Source organism: Taeniopygia guttata, chromosome 3 (assembly GCF_048771995.1).
Source record: "Taeniopygia guttata chromosome 3, bTaeGut7.mat, whole genome shotgun sequence".
NCBI lineage: Eukaryota > Metazoa > Chordata > Aves > Passeriformes > Estrildidae > Taeniopygia > Taeniopygia guttata.
In genome coordinates this window covers 77,970,345-77,986,787 of record NC_133027.1, presented here as the reverse complement: position 1 = coordinate 77,986,787, position 16,443 = coordinate 77,970,345, and the positions used below count along the sequence as shown (strand labels likewise).

Sequence of the window (16,443 nt, the reverse complement as noted above, 5' to 3'; positions counted from 1 at the left end):
AAAAACTACAGAGGCAGCAGGGGCAGTACAGCAGGATGTTGCTACCTGCCTTGTAATACTTACCCATTATCAAGGGCACACTGACCACCTCTACACTGGGCATTTCAGGAACAGATCCAACACAAGAGTAGCCACTTCAGTAGTTATTATAAAAACACTTCTTTTAAAAGAGCCCAAATAAATAGGGGTATGGAAGAAGGCCAACAATGGATTATTCAGGAGCTGGTAAATAAACAGGGCCACTTTTTTTAAATTGTGCTGGGAGTGCAAACATTCTCTTATCAAGAGATAAGCTTTGGAAAGAAGGCCACTCCTATGAAGACTCATAGCTTATGCCACTGATTGCCCTCATCTTGTTTTAAGAACTATAAATTACATTCACAGCAACATAAAGAGTCAGCACAAGGTACAAGAACTGCTTACAGTCTCAAGAGACAAAATACTTCCCCTGCACCCAAACCACATTTAGGTGTGAGACAACACAGAAACATGGATCACATTTACTTCATAGCTTCAAATATTTAATCCTCCTATTCTTATCCACAATGAGTTGCAAAGTTAGATCACAAAAGTATCACCTCCTAACACCAGTTCTGCAACAGACAAACACAGCTCTAACACATAAGCAGTTGTATCCAGGCAGAAGAGTTTCATAGCCTCTCAGCAGACTTAGTAACATGAGCAAGTCCATTTCTCTATGCAAGATCAAATCCTTCATGTATATAGGATTAGAAACCAGTTATGGATTTTGTTCATTTTTTCCCCTGTACTTATCCATCCCATTTGATAGGAAAAGCCATTCAGAAGACTCCAATACAATAAACCTGGAAAGATCCCTGTTGCTGCACCCCCTTACCTCCCCAGGCAGAGAGCTTGTGAAAGTTACACGGTAAATATACGGAACAGCCAACAGCAGAACCACAACCTGCCACTTCCCCAGGCTCCAGCTTTCAACACAAAATGGTACTCTTCATACTCCTTTATTTGCCTTCTTGCCCACCCCTCATATTTGCCTCACAACACCTTTTTAAAGGCCACACATAGAGAGCAGAGATGGAATGGACACATCCCACGAGGACCTTCAGTGGAAGCAGATGATGCAATAGGCATAAATGTTCCTGTACAACCCAGGATGTATGTGCTGATCTAATGCACTCTGCTTTCCCTTCCTTTCTCCATTCCTCAAGAAATGCAAGTCAAGTATTCAGCAACTTGGATGGTTCTGTACCATAAACTACAAGTTACAACTTTAGCACCAAGTGGGCAGGTATTACGTGCATGTGCACACGAATATACCTCTTTCCTATTATTCTTACCCTTAGAAGGAATTCAAAGGCATTGACAGATGCTACAAAGAAATCAATTGGAAGATAAAAATCATCAGCACTGGGAAAGGGGTTAACTTTCTTTCCTTGCTCTCATATAAAGACCTCTTTATATTTTCTGATAGTTTGATTTACATTTTAGTAATTTTGGGCAATGTCTTTAAGCTCATACGGCTTTGTTGTTTTGTTTTTTTTTAAAAAAAAAACATAAAGTGCAACTACAGAATAATATAGAATTTGTTGTGGCAGAGATTGGGCATAAGTCAATGAGTTGAGAACCATGGTGACAGCACTGCTGGTTTCAAGTGCAACTTTCACCACTGAGCTGTGGGCCAGTAACAAATTTTCTAGTGTCCCCAAAACCCCAGTATGGCAACTTCTAATGTGGTGCCTCTCTCTGAGCAGCTGTATGGCCCCTGCTGGAGACAACTGTGTTCTCCTGCCTGGCCCTGGGTCTACGCCCTGCTGCCCATGCTGCCACAGATACAACAGGTACATGGCACAGACAACATTCTTTGTGCTTCCAAGTCACACAATATGAGCCAACAGCACTGACCTCCATGAGGGAATCAAAAATCTTCCAGTACAAATCACAAGATATTGTTCACCGTGCTGGAAACAAGAAGTGCCTGATTACAGCTCCAAGTGAGCTGCTAGGTTTTTGTATCTTCTGTGACAGGAGACAGTCTCCTTCAGTTAAGCCATTTGCATATATTTAATTATATGAAGCAACATTAGTATGCTCTTTGAATACTAAGGAAACATCAAACAGAAAAAGACTCACAAAGCCTTTTTTTAACCTTTAAGTATTGATTTAATTTGTCTGTATTCTATCATATGATGTTGAAGAGTATAAAGTAGCTGAGTATCTCCTTTATGAAAATCACATCCCAAAACTGGAAATGACAACACAAACAACAGATGTAGCCACACCAAGACAGAGATACACAGGATATTCGTACTTATTCATTAAATACTGTTCAATGATTCTTTTTGTAGAAAATAGTTCAACTGAAGAGCAAAGCTTCCAGATTTATTATGCAAATAAAACCAACCCCTGCCCCAAAGAGCTAACACCCAGTACTTAAAACATCTTATAGCTGAGATCTCGGTGGCATGGTTCCAAAAAACAAGATGCCAGCTTCAGAGAAAGGCTCAGATGCACCTACACAGGAAACAACCAGACGCCAGGTAAAAACCCAAATAAACATGGTGACAGCTTTACCCACATATCAGCAGTCCCTTTCTACATCAGTTTTTCCTCACCTCTGCCTAATGAGTGTCCAGAACTATTCTGCCACAGTATGAACTAGGAATACTTCTAGCCTCCTCAATCTGTCTGACCATCAGTCCCCTAACAGCCTGATTTAATTTGAGAACTTCAGAGAATTAAAGCCTTTATCACAGGCACCAGTAATAAAGGGAGGTTTCATTTTGGAACCGATTCAAACAAGCCAGAAGAAATCTCTCAACAAGTTTCAATTGTCTTTGTTGTTTAGCAAACATTATGACTCCATAACAGGCAAATGTGATGAAACTAATTAATGATCCTGTATTCTCAGCACCTACAGCCAGGGCTAGTCAAAACCACCTTAAACATCCAGCAAGATCATTCAGAGAGTGTGTTTGATCTGACTGCATTTACTTTACTGGATGGTAAGTGTGCATATGTTAACAGCTCCTAAATATGCAGCTAAGAATCCAGGAACATTTATATACATTTTGCACTCAATTAAGCTTTAGATACACCACCACCTACCTGGATTTTCTACAGCATCTCTGAACAACAGCACACACCCATGTCCTTTTAAAAGCTTGGCTTTGAGTATTACTCCTGCTATCTTCAAATATTTTTGAGATACTTTTACAAGGTTTAAATTCAAAATGAAGTTTTTTTTTCTGTCTCCTTTTTGGGTGAAATGCAATATTTACACTCAGAGGCACAGGCATGTAAAAAACATACAGTGAGACAAAATCATGGAATTAACCCCTTACAAATCACCTGTGACTTGAAGGGGGGAACCTCATAAATTATTCAAGTGCAATTGTAGTCTGCTTGCAGGCAGAATGCTTTAAGACCTTCTGGAAGTGCAAAGCAATATCTGCAGTAAAAGTATTTTCCAAAATGCTCAAAAACATGGTAAGAAGCAGCAAACTACAATGTGTGAAGACACGGATAAGGTGAAGACAGCAAGAGAAGCAGGATACAGTTTAACTTTCACAAAGCAGCTGTCACTTCAAATCATGTGCCATTTCCACATATAGACTCCCCCCAAATATATTTATTTCCCTGTCTTTAACAGCAGGTGTTGAGTTTCCGATAGGTGAAAAAAACCTGTATTATCTGCCAACTGAACCAGCATGGACAAACCTATACATCTACCTGGATCCTGGTGGGAAACTGTGACTGAAATTTAACTTTGCTGGTCCAATTAAAAGTCCATCTGGTGCACATCAGTTTTTTTTTTCCAGATGTTAATAAGTAACCCACATGCAACTGAAATCAGTGCGCTCATCTTTGCCTGCAACTCCTAACCTTCTGGCAAGTAAATCTTCTCTCAGTGACCTCTGACTCCATTCCAGCCTAGAACTGGTTAATTACCTTTCACTGTTCCTGTTATTTATGCTACAAGAGAAACCTCAAGCCAGGTCAGCCCTTTTGCAAGAAGCAGAAAATTATTTCAGTGTAAAGCTCTTTGTGGCAGAATATAACATGACAGACAGAAGAAAAGAATGTCAAAACAGTAGCATAAGAAGCAAAAAGGCTTTAAGTTCAAGTTGAAGAACAGACTACTAGCAGGCCCATAATCCAGCATCTCCTGGTGGGCTCACTACTGTTGTTACACTGCTCTGCTCGGTTCCTAACACATAGCTTACATGTCTTTTCAGCAAATCCGTTACAGCTATCATATTTTCCTCACATTATTAAAGAGGGGTCTTTGCAGCATCTTCATCCTTGCCACAACACACAGTTACTCTCATTCATTGCTATTGCATCCTTCTGACCCTACCTTGGACCCTATCGCCTTTCTAGTTCGAGGCACTGGAAAAAGACAGGGGAAAAGCATGAAAACGAAGTGAGTCAGCACTTTCTGAGCAGCACACAAGCATTATTCAGAGCTGATCAGGGTACTCACCAGAGTCAGATGAGCATGAGCACAAGACCACCAAACAATAGACTGGTGAGCAAACTTTCCCAAACACCTCAAAATTAGTCACTGGGCAAGGCCACCCCACAGATAAAGCACTTCAGGGAAAAAACACACTCTCAGCTGCCTCATACCAGCGCTGAAAGGCAACAAAGCACACAGGGGACTGTTCTGTCATATTTCTACTTCCCTTTCTACAAAATGCCCACTACATTCAGTACAGCTGAATCAAACAAACCTGATGAGACCGTTGCCTTGACTGGTATAATGTTCTCTCTAAAAAGTAAGGCCCACAGCTGCAAAAGCTTTTCCTGAGTAAAGTACATGCACAGTGTCTTACTATGCACTGTTGCCCTCCTGCTCCCTTATCAGGACACACTGACAGCAGTAGTAGTGATGATATTAGTTAGGGAAATGGTGTTCCACATCATACAGTGGAAATCTGAATTCTTATAATTTAAGACCAAGTTACTAATACAAGGTCTAAAGGCCACAAGTGCTCATTTGCCACACAAGAATAGTACCTTGCTACTCTCAGCACTGCTGTGACAATATCTTCCTACAAAGAGATTTGAAGGGGTATTGTTTCCAGTCTTCACCTTCCAACAATAAAATTAAGGGTACATAACAGAAAAAAACAATCCACTCCTTTCAGCATGGCAGAGTACTCATGTAGGATTCTCATCCATCATCTGCAAGAGACCTCTTCTCCTACAAAACTCCTGTCTGTTATGGTACAGTAAGTCCATTAAACTGTGAGTGATGTACAACTATCACTCCAGGAGAGCACACCTCACTCGAGCGAGATGAACACTGCTTCAGTGCCTCTGCATTTGCACTAGACAGAACAAGATTTACTGTAAAAACAGCCTCCTCATCAAAATGACTACCTACTGAGTTACAAGAAACACAGTTAATTATTGTACTCTGGCCACAACATTCTCTATTCTGCAACTGTGAGCAAGTGCTAATCTCTCTGTACAATTTCTCCACTCCTAAAATACATTACTTCCACCTTGTTGTGAGGCACCTACTAAAATCTGTTAAAGAGCTTGCCAACAACACAACTAAACTTTACTTAAGGGCAACCTTTATCCATAAGCAGCTTGCAATATGTTCTCTCTTCTCTGCAGGCTTCCCAGTATATTCTTCCACATGAAACCTGACCCTGTCATCCATAAAATAGAGTAAAAGTTTCATTTTTTGATAGAGCTTATTCAGGCATTGTTAATGCAAAAGATTAACAGGGAAGAGGAAAGCTACACATAACATTTACACTAATTTCTAAAGTGAATAAATATGTGTTTTAATCCATAGCGTTTGAAAAACTACACCATTGTATCAGATATAAGTAGATAAAGAAAAGGACATCATTTAGAGCACATAAACTCATTCTACTGATCCATGCAGTCAGTCATTACACAGAAGTAGTCCTGGCATATATAAACAGGCCTCTGTATGTCTACACCAATCTTATCCTTCACACAAGAACTTAGAGAAAAAAAAAAAAGGCTGCAAATTTCAGCTTAAGTTGTTTCACAACAGTTTCTCTACTCCAGCAGTTTTTAATTCATTTGCTACTCACTCTAGTGTGAAGTCATTATCAGTACAAGCTGAGGCTACAATCGCCTGGTACAACTTCCTGGGCCAGAGGCATCACTGTTTTTAAATATATGCTTGGGTTTTTTTGTTTGAGAGTTTCTGGCATCCTTCTACCTTCTTGTAAAGCATTTTCAGTTTTCCTGTAGCAGCAAGGTTGCAATCTCCCACACAAGCACCTGCATAAGGTGTATCATTCTTAAATGTCTGCACAGGGACTTAAAACACGACTTTTAGAAATGCCTAACAAAGATAAGGATCAGAAGTCTTGGTGTGACATTGCTAAAACAGATTCTTTCGTGGGTTGTCTTTTCAGCCATTCGAGTGAGTGTCACTTGTTGAAATAAATGCTAAAAAGTATTACTTGTCATTTAAATAATGTTCACCACATGGTATCAGCCGACACACCTTAACTCAGTTCGCGGCCATTATTTAATTCGGTTTAAATATCTTTATGAACAGACGCCGATAGGCGAAAGGCAGCGCTCCTACAACACGTGAGCACGTCACTAGGGAGGCAGCCTGTCCCTCTCCCCGCTCAGCTCACGGACTCCCGGGCGCGGCGGACGGAGCAGCTGCCACGACCGAGCCGCGCCCGCTGCCCGCTCCGGACCCGGCCGGGGCACGCCGCGCTCGCTCTGGAGCGGCGCCTTCGGGGTGGCGGCAGCGAGCGGCGACGGCACCCACCCGTTCCCGGGGCAACCGCACCGCCCGCCCTATCCCCGGCCACCGCCAGCCGCGCCGAGCGGCCAGCACCGAAGGGAAAGTGGAAGGGGCAGCACGCCCGCCCGGCGCGGCAGAGCGGGGCTCGGCGGGGCCGGGCCGCCGCAGCTCCGCCGTTTCCACGGAAACCCCGGCGCGGGCAGAGCTCGCCACACAAAGGGGGCTCGCAGGCGGCAGGAAAATTCTCGGCGGCCGCGGGAGAAATGGCGCGGGTCCGGGCGGTGGGGAGACCCGGCCCGGCGACGAATAAATCAGGGAACTTCTGCGCGCAGCCCACCGCCCGCCTCTCCCGCACGCCCCGCCGGCTGCTGCCGGCCCCTCGCCTCGCCGCCACAGCGCGCCGGGGGGCGGCAGCGCCAGGGAGGGGTTGGCTCGGGGCTGGTTTGTCCGCCCAGGGCAGCGCGCCGGGCGGAGAAAGGAGGGCGGCCTCGCACCTGCGGAGCGCGGAGGGCGCCGGGGCAGAGCACGTACCTGGCGCCGGCGGGCCTGGGCACGCGTGCCGCGCTGGGGCGCCGGGAGCGGGCGGCGGCCGAGCGGCACCGGCTGCCACTACTTCGCACGCGGCGGGAGCGGGCGGGCGGCTCGGGCGGGGCCGCCAGGCTCCACCCGCCGGGCGGCTCCACTCCGGGAACAGGGCCCCCCTCGCCTTCCCTTCCCGCCGTCACATGTCACTTCCTCCGGGGCGGTGGGAAGGGGCGACCCCTCCCCGCATCGGCGTCGCCCGCCCTTCGGGGCGCCGCCAGAGCAGAGAAGGAGAGGTCCTGGTGCTGCGCCGCGGCTGAGGAAGGGCTGCGGGCTCCGAGGAGGGAAGGGGAGCTGGGGAAGCGGCGGCCGGGGAGAAGGAGCGCGGCGTAGCGCCCGTCCCCTGAGCGTCGCCGGCCCTGGTCGGTACTGAGTGTTCGTCATCCCTTATTGGGGCAAACGCGGGGTGATGCGCACCTGTGACCATCTGACCCTTCAAGTAGAAACCGGGAAACAAAAAGTAACTCCACGGCCTGGATGCTGTGGAAAAAGATAAATGCCGTGGCAGCCATCCAAGCACCGAGTACCCTGACACACAATACTCACTCTATGTGGCAACGCAAACATTTGCTGCCAGGCTCTGATTGTGGGGTGAAAGGCAGCTTCCATGAATAGGGAACAGCAGGAACTGAGTCTGTTATAAACACCCAAAACATTGTAAGGTGATGGTGACTGGGATGACACATCACTGGGACAGCGCTGTCAGCTGCTGGGTGTGTGGTTATATAGGAGGGCTGGAGGGTTCCTGAGTCTGGGGGCTGGGAGGCAATGAGCTGGATAGAGCAAAGTCCTGTTACAGTCCCAGTCCATACCAGCCATGTAGAATCCCTTTCTACCTTCCATGTAAGATGAACGCAAATTAAACACTTGTCATGGTTTAACTCCAGTCGGCAGCTACTGGCTAGGCATCAGTCAGTGTCTGCTGAGCATGCGTACTGTGTTCTCGGAAAAAAAAACAAAACAGTTTTCCGGGGTTTTATTCATCTCTCTCCTTTTCATTATGCTTATGGTTATTATTGCTATTATCACTATTGCAATATGAAGGCTGCTGCACAAGGGAGGAAAGCCTGGAGCTGAGGGCAGCCACACCACAGGTAGTGTTCTTACTGGCCAGAGCACTTTGCCACAATACCTGAGCAGGGCAGTGGCAGCACAGTGCAGCTTCACTGACAGTCCTAGACAAGATGAAGCAACGAAACAGGTCTAAAGATTGTACAAAGAGCATAAGGCCACAGCTGGACACAGAGCTACAATACGGTTGGGAAACAAGGCAGGAGACCAAGCAAAATGTGCATGTATCTACTAGAAAGCTCTGATGGGACTAAAGGCCCAGACCTGGGCTTAAATGGAGCTCTGGCGCATGGGCTGTGTCTGTGGATTCCGGGTGAGGCTGGTCAGGGTTATCAAGGTGTAACTGTGCCATCAGTGCCCTGACAGGCTCGGGCTGATGGGGTGTGTTGAATGTACTCTTTGGGAGGTCAAGATTTAGTCACCTTCTTCCCATTTGGTCATGGAGGAGTTGAATCTAGCTCACTGGCCCGTGGTCTAGATGCTGGACTGTTATGTGGCAAGAGATTGGTAAAGGGAACTTCTCCAGCCATATTTTAAAACTCTGACCCTGTGGCTGCATTTTGAAAACGGGCTAAAAAAGGCAGAGGGAAAAAATGAAAATCCGTGAACGAGGCACCTAATTATGGAGAATGGCTGGGTTTGTAGCACAACCATATCCAAAGCATCCCCAACCACCTACCTGAAGCAGATTTGTGAACTACGTGTACAGATTCTTGGGATATTACTCCAAGGTCTCTTATTCAGCAACCAGGTAACGTCCTGAGAGCCAAGACTCCAAAAATCAGGCACTCTGATGCTGAGTGTGGTAGTTTCTCAACATGTTTTCCTTAATTTTCCTTGAAACTAGACTCTCTGCAGCTGGTTATTTGTATGTTCTGATTTTCTGTGAAGCCATAATAAAAATCTGTCTTTTTGCTTTTGTTAGTGTTAAGCTGCAGCTGAATGTAATAGGCTTTATGGATGCTTTACACCTGAGAAAAATTTCTGCTGGAGAGGCAAATTCTAGTTTTGATCATGTACATCTATTTTTCAAAAGACTAACCAGGAATATATGAGTTATAAACCCCTCTTATTTAAGTTGGGAATTAAAAAGTAAGTCTTATGAAACTGTTAGATACTATGGTAATGACTGAAATTGAAAAGCACATAGAAAAAATTACTTCTGAGCTAAGAGCAGGCCTTCTCACTGAGTATTTTCCAGGGGGTGGAACAAGGAGGATAAAAAGGAATCAGATTCTCTTTCTGTAAGCTCTGCCCTTCAGAGCACTGAATGGAGTATGTCTCAGTTTTGGCATTCTTTGTACTGAGTGCTTGGTTTGCAACCTTAGTGCAGTTTTTTTTTGTTTTTTTTTTTTCCTTGTTGCTGGTGGGGATGCAAATACTTTGTTTGCATTGGGCAAGATTCAAGAGTTGAATCAGGAACTTAGACCAGGCAGTGATTCCTCCCTCTTATCCATCGCTGTGTGAAATGGATGATTTTCAGTGAGTTTCCCTGTAAGAAATAAACGTATCAAAAACATGCTAACAATAACAATAACAAACCAAAACCACAAAAACAAACCCCAAACCACTCTTGTCCCTCCAGTCCCACTGGGCAAAGTGTGCCCTCCGTTTGGTGAGGAAGCCAGGTATCTGTCATGGCTCAAGCAAAGTTAACTGCTTGCTGGTTCTCACAGCTGGACCCCAACCCTGCTCACCACATGCACTTTTAAATGACTTGTGAATTTGACTTCAGAAATTTCATTGCAGGCAAGAGCTTGTCTGGTCTGGAAAGTTCTGCAGTGTTACTTATGCCAGCCTAGAGAAAAGAAGCAGCACCCCAGCTTTGGATGCTGCCAAACTGATAGGGTGGATACTAGCATAGGGATATACTGGGATATACTGCCATGAGCAGCTGGACTCAAGAGGTCCAGTTTGCTCTTGCTGCATGTCTTATGGTTAGAATCTCCAGTATCTAATAAGATGTGGGTTATAAAAGCCTTGTTTCCTGAATTTAAAAGGATTCATATTGGTCCTCTTCTGTGTAGGCGGAGTGTAATAAAGGCTGAACTGCAGGCGGTCCCTCATGCCAGCAATAACAGGAAGTCTTTCCTGTACTTGGCTTATCCATCTTTATGAAAACTGTGGGAAAGTAATTGTGTCTGAGATCTCTGCTGCTTTTTGGGATTGATTAAAATCATCTAACAAGGTCAGACAGGAATTATAGTAAGGATTGATGTCTATAGTATGACTGCATAATCCTTTCCCACTAGGAAACCACATGAAAATATCTATACATAGGTTAATATAGGCTGACAGTTTATTTAAGTATGGAAACCAAAACTGATGCAATGCATTGTAGTAATGATAGAAGTCATAATGTGGATGCAGATGGAACAGTTTAAATAGGCCAGTGGGGGAGTGGTATTGAAAAATCACACTGACTCCCTGTGTAATTAATTTTTCTGGGCAAGCTTTTGTAGTGTGGACTAACCCCAACTGTGACACCTGCAATATTCTCCTCTACCTCGGCTGCACAATGGATCCACCGGTTTTATATAGAAACTCCCACTTCCCCTTACAGAAGCCACACCATGTTCACAAACTGAAGCTTCCTGTTAAAACTAGACCCTGTGGCCACAATTAATTTTAGAATGGACTCATTCTTTAATTGAATAGGCATTAGCAAAAGAGCTGTATGAGATGAGTTACAGGAATTTAAGCTCCAGACTGTCCAATCTGATCCTTTACAAAGTCTAGTCCGACAGAAAGAATACTGTCTGAGATGCCAAAACTCGTTTCTTTGAACATGCTTATTCTTTCAGTATGCTTTATTTTCTGCAACAAATCTACAATTACTAATCAGGTATGTGAATTCTTCACAATTTTCAAAGAATACAGTTCTTTTAATAATACCAAGCATCGACCCTACAAAATGTTTTCCAAGTTAGTCTTTTCAAAATTACACAAAATATTTTCATATCTGCGGACATCCACAAAATAAATACTCCTTACACATGTGTAAATATTATTTCTGTAGCAGTTTTAAGTATTCAACTTGAGCTTACCTGTGAGGAGAAGGGGATCCTTTGTTTCTCTTTACACACGTATCTACTATAAATGTCACAGATTTGTTTTTCTTGTTTTCTTAAAACTTCATTAAAATGAAGACTTCTGCATGGACCACTTTGGGCTGAAACTTCACGACTCAGGTGACATATCAGATATTCTAGACACACAGAATATGCACACACATTCACACACATACAAACACCTGCCCCATGACAGGAGAAAATCTTGCAGCTCTGATGAAGTGTGGTTCAGAGTGTGACAAAATGGTCAGGGCTTCATTGGCACCTTGGAAATGCAGAGATGCAACATTTGTTTCTGTCATGGTCATGAGTGCACGTGGGTGGAATTTCTCTCAGACCTTGGAAGATCTCTTTGGAGCTGCAAAGGTAAGGGTTGTTTAGAGGGTACTCAGGAAACTGCAGGAAAGCTCAGATGAAGAACTGTAGAAGAAAAATCTTGGTCTGAACACTTGGAAGCTGGAGTAGCAAAGACCCTGTAAAAAGAAATGCTGTTTATGCATAATTGTTTACATCAAGGAAGCACAGCACATTGGCTGCTCTCCAGATTTTCAAGGGCAATACCTGATTTGCATGTGTAGTTATGGAGACATTTACAGTCAGAAACAAATCCTGCTATTATTCTTGTTGCTTGCATATGTACATTTCCTCACCTAGAAGAGGGCATAACTACTTCAGTATTATGAGAACAAGGCTGCTTTATGTCACAGTAGTGTGTAGAGATGAGCTATGTGAGCCTGCCATTTAGAGCTTTGTACAAATTTACATAAAATGGCAATCCCTGCAATAAGTGGAGTCTTCTTGATCTAACTTGTAATTAATTCTGTAGCAGTGTTCTCACCCTGTGAATGGCTGTATCCTCACCCCACCCATAAAAGCAGCTTTAAGCCACACTTAGAACATTCATTTTCATTCTGCAACTCTAGTTCCATTGTCAAATTTACATTGAAGTTAGTATTTGATTATCTGTTCAATTAGACAGAATTGGAAAGGTCGTTTTAAAAACCCTTGAAGAAGAGCCAGGAAAAAGACTCATCCTTATACATTGCTCACTGAAGAACATATTACCTGCTGCATGTCCTCTCACCAACCCCGCACCACACTGTCCATACTGGAAATACAGGACAGGACTAAACTCTCATCTTACCAGCTGTAGCTGTCTCCTACATGCTGATTTTGTAAAGACAGCTTTATCTGAAGGGATAAAAAGAGCTATTTCCCAAGAAGGGTCTATTTCCCAGGAAAATTATGGGATAAACCATGGCTTGAGTGCTAGAAGATAATCACTAAGCAACAGTCTTTATATAGGGTCTTCGTATGGACAGTAGATATAATTTTTTCAATTTCTGTGTAGTCTTATGTATTTGAAGAGCAGATTTTTAATCTGTATACTTTAGAAGAGCCCACTAATGATTCATAAAGTCTTACACTTTAGAGACATTGTGTCAAGTACGGTTATTGGTCACTCAAGGGTTAAATTTAGTAGTACACCTTATAGACTAATCCTCTGTGTCAGCAAATTCAACTCCTCAAAAATGTAGCTAAGTGACATTCTCTACTGTTGCTTTCTTTCTCAAAATTAGCCACTGGTTGATGAAGTAGATTTTTAAATAAAAAGGCATTAGCTAAAAGCTAACTGGGTAAAAGCTGGATACTTACAGTTTTTGTAAATGTCTGTTACACACATTAAGGAATGAAAAAATTTGAAACATCATTTTTGGTACTAAATTGCAAAAAGAGATTGCATGATACTTGATAACAGGAAATTCAAGCAGCATTAGCAGCACAGGACTTAGAGAAAATGAGTAAAAGAGCCAGGTAAGATCTTGTACTGGTTTTGTCTTGGGCTGTCAAATATTTGTGATGTGAAAAATACAAGTGAAAAAAAATACAGTACGCTACAGACTGCTTTATCCCACTAAACGGAGCAAATCTGCATGCTGTGAAAAGAGTACAGGACACTGTATTTCCTCTAATTTCTTCCTACAGACCTTTCTTCCCCACTGAAGTGATGGTTTAGGGAACCTATGTATTTCCAGTGTCCCAAGAAGTCTTAGCTCTTCATTTGCTATAATTTGGCCTGATCTTGCTCCCAGTGGCATTTCCTTGATTTCCTTGATGCAGGCACAGCTTCAGAACTGGCTATTGAATAAGGATACTGTATTAAGAAAATTACTACCTTCCAGAAAAAAGGAAAATAGTTCCTGAATCTAAAACTTGTAATTGAGTATGGAAACCTTAGAACAGAAGTGTTTTTACATAAAATAGTGGAAAATCTCTGGCTTCTACTAATCATTTACCTGTGAATACTAATCACAGTGTTTTATACATGTTTGATTCCAGTTCCATATCATGTCATGCTATCCCAAAGCCTGTTCATGCAGCAGAATTTAAAAGGATTTGCCAGGAATTTAAGAAAGGCATGTAGTCCAGGGATTCATTTTGGTAGAAGCAAACTAGGTAATATTGCCATACCACTTCAGAAGTTCTCTATAACCATTATCAGACACAAAAGATCAGGCCATTTTTGTAAGAGCTTTATTTTACCTCCAGCTGCTCCCATGTGATGTCTATGTTCTTGACCACCTCAGTCCTGTGTGGCTTCCAGCACAAATCACAGCACCCCCCAGGAGAGTTTCAGTGTAAGGACCCTGGTTCTCTGGAAATGATGGAAATCAGCCTTTCCAGCATTTTGATTTCAGCTGGGAGGGATCTTAAAGATCATTTAGTTCCAAGCCTCCTGCCATGGGCAGGGACACTTTCCACTAGACAGGATTGCTCAAAGCCTCATCCCGTCTGGCCTTGAACACCTCTAGGGATGAGGCATCCACAGATACTCTGGGCAACCTCTGCCAGTGTCTCACCATCCTCTGAGTAAAGAACTTCTTCCTGGTATCTAATCTAAATCTACCCTCTTTCAGCTTAAGGCCGTTCCCTCTTGTCTTACCACTACATGCCTTGTAAAAAGTCCCTCCCCAGTTTTTTTGTATACCTCTTTCAGATACTGAAAGACCACAATTGAGGTCTCCCTGGAGCCTTCTCTTTTCCAGGCTGAACAACCACAACTTTGTTGGCCTGACTCCATAGGAGAGGTGCTGCAGCCCCCTGATCAATTTTTTTTTTTTTGGCCCTCCTCTGGACTGGCTTCAGGAAGTTCATATCATTTCTATGCTGGGGGTTCCAGAGCTGGATGCTGCACTCCATGTGGGGTCTCATGAGAGTGGCGTAGAGGAGGAGAATCACTTCCTTTGACCTGCTGGCCATGCTGCTTTGGATGCAGCCCACGGTCCATCTTTCCTTACTTAATGGCACAAGCTTCCCCATGGTATCTTTTTCTCTACTGTTCTTTGATTCTGTAAAAAGCAGGCTGAAGCTAGGGGATGTCTAGAGGTATGAATGACAACAGGCCATGGAGGTAGTCAGCAGTCTGGATCCAGCAAAAGACAGTGGCAAATCAGAGTCTGTTTATTCAGGCAACTCATTTGTAGTCAACGTGAAACTGTGTTATGAATTTGAAATTGCAATCCACTTCCTTTGGGAAAAATAAACCCTCCAATAGATAGTAGATAGAAGGCTCTTACAAACCATTGGCAGGCTGTTCTGAAACCAGTCTTCAGGTTCCTTGAGCATCATATTGCTTGAAACTGCTGGGTCCCTTGTCACCAATTTAATACTTTCATCAAACCTGAGGCAAAGGCCTTGCTTCAAATACCTCTCCTACAGGAAACTGTGCTAAGTGACTTTATAGCTAAATGCCCAAGTAGCTCAGCCAGAAATTGGGCAGTGAAGTGGGAGCACTTGGCCCTGGAGAAGAGAACCTCCTTGAGATGGCCACCTAAACCTGGTACTAAGATACCAAGATGGTACCTTAGAACAGTCACTGTGTGTGGCTTTATCAGAGGGCTGCCTGCTTCACAAATCCCTCATGGAACATTGTTGGATAGAGTGCACAGAATGGACTGTTTTCTGAGAAAGATTTACTTTTAGCTCAACATCAGAATTGCTTAACTAGGCATGTGTTTGTATTAGATGGTACAATGATGTTTTACAGAAAATGCAGTAGGAAACACAGAAGTACCAAAGCTGGATGCAGTACGTGTCAGATCATTTATGTGTGATGTATTAAAAACTCATGGGGGCAAAGGACTTGGGTTGCTGTTAGGGGGAACCTCTTGCTCTATGGAGAGTCCTCAGTGTCATCTTACTGTCATTTGTCACAGGAGTTAGGTGGCCTAACCTCAAGTCATCAATATTAACAAAAAACCGGCTTGCTGTGCACCTGTGTATCCTGGTGAGCCTGTGTCCTCATCAGCTCCTGAGCTCAGCCCCAGCTGTTTGGTGCATGTTTAGCACAACCATTCTTAGAATGATTTGACACTATTCAATTTGCATGCTCACTTCTATGCTAGCAGTATGTTATTAATCCTACAAACCGCACTGATTTATATTTTTTTCCCGACATGAAGAACATAGCCAATATAATTTCCTACTCATGAACTGCCAGATGACTAAGAATCACTAGTCCAGGAAACCGAGCTCTGGGATCTGTCACTCAGTCATCTGGCAATTAAACCATAAAACAGTCTACATAAGCACTCTATATCTACTGCTTTTTACAAATTTTTTTCAATCACAGGTGCCTCAAGTATTAACAATCAAACCAACAAAGCCTGCTGCCTCCTGGCTTGGTATCCATAATGGTAACATGAATCAGAATTGGCTACACTAACTGCAGTAAATCGACAGCACTGAGCAATCCCATTTCATTAATAGGAGCATCTCATCACCAGCTGCTCCTTGGAGACAAATGGCTGCATCTGGCTTCCTAAATATTGCTTTCTCTTGCCACCCCAAGAGACTAGTAGCATTTGAGACATCAGTGATCTCATAGTCTGAGTTTTTTGTACACTGGAGGTGTCTCTTCTATCCTGATGTGTGATTTTTCTGTTCTTTTTCTTTACAAGGGGAATCACAAAGAGTAAAATA

General features: G+C 43.5%; 1 protein-coding gene across 4 annotated transcripts in view; it reads right to left on the bottom strand.

Moving 5' to 3' along the window:
• Positions 1-7,463, bottom strand: part of AGPAT4 (1-acylglycerol-3-phosphate O-acyltransferase 4) — a 72,030-nt gene extending 64,567 nt beyond the window's left edge. For 2 of the 4 annotated variants that reach the window (XR_003959417.4, XR_012055138.1), the window contains exon 1: positions 7,268-7,463. The gene's annotated coding sequence lies outside the window, so the exon portion shown is untranslated. The remainder of the gene's footprint in view (positions 1-7,267) is intronic. The other 2 variants (XM_030268416.4, XM_030268415.4) reach the window with 2 other exon arrangements.
• Positions 7,464-16,443: the final 8,980 nt, after the last annotated feature.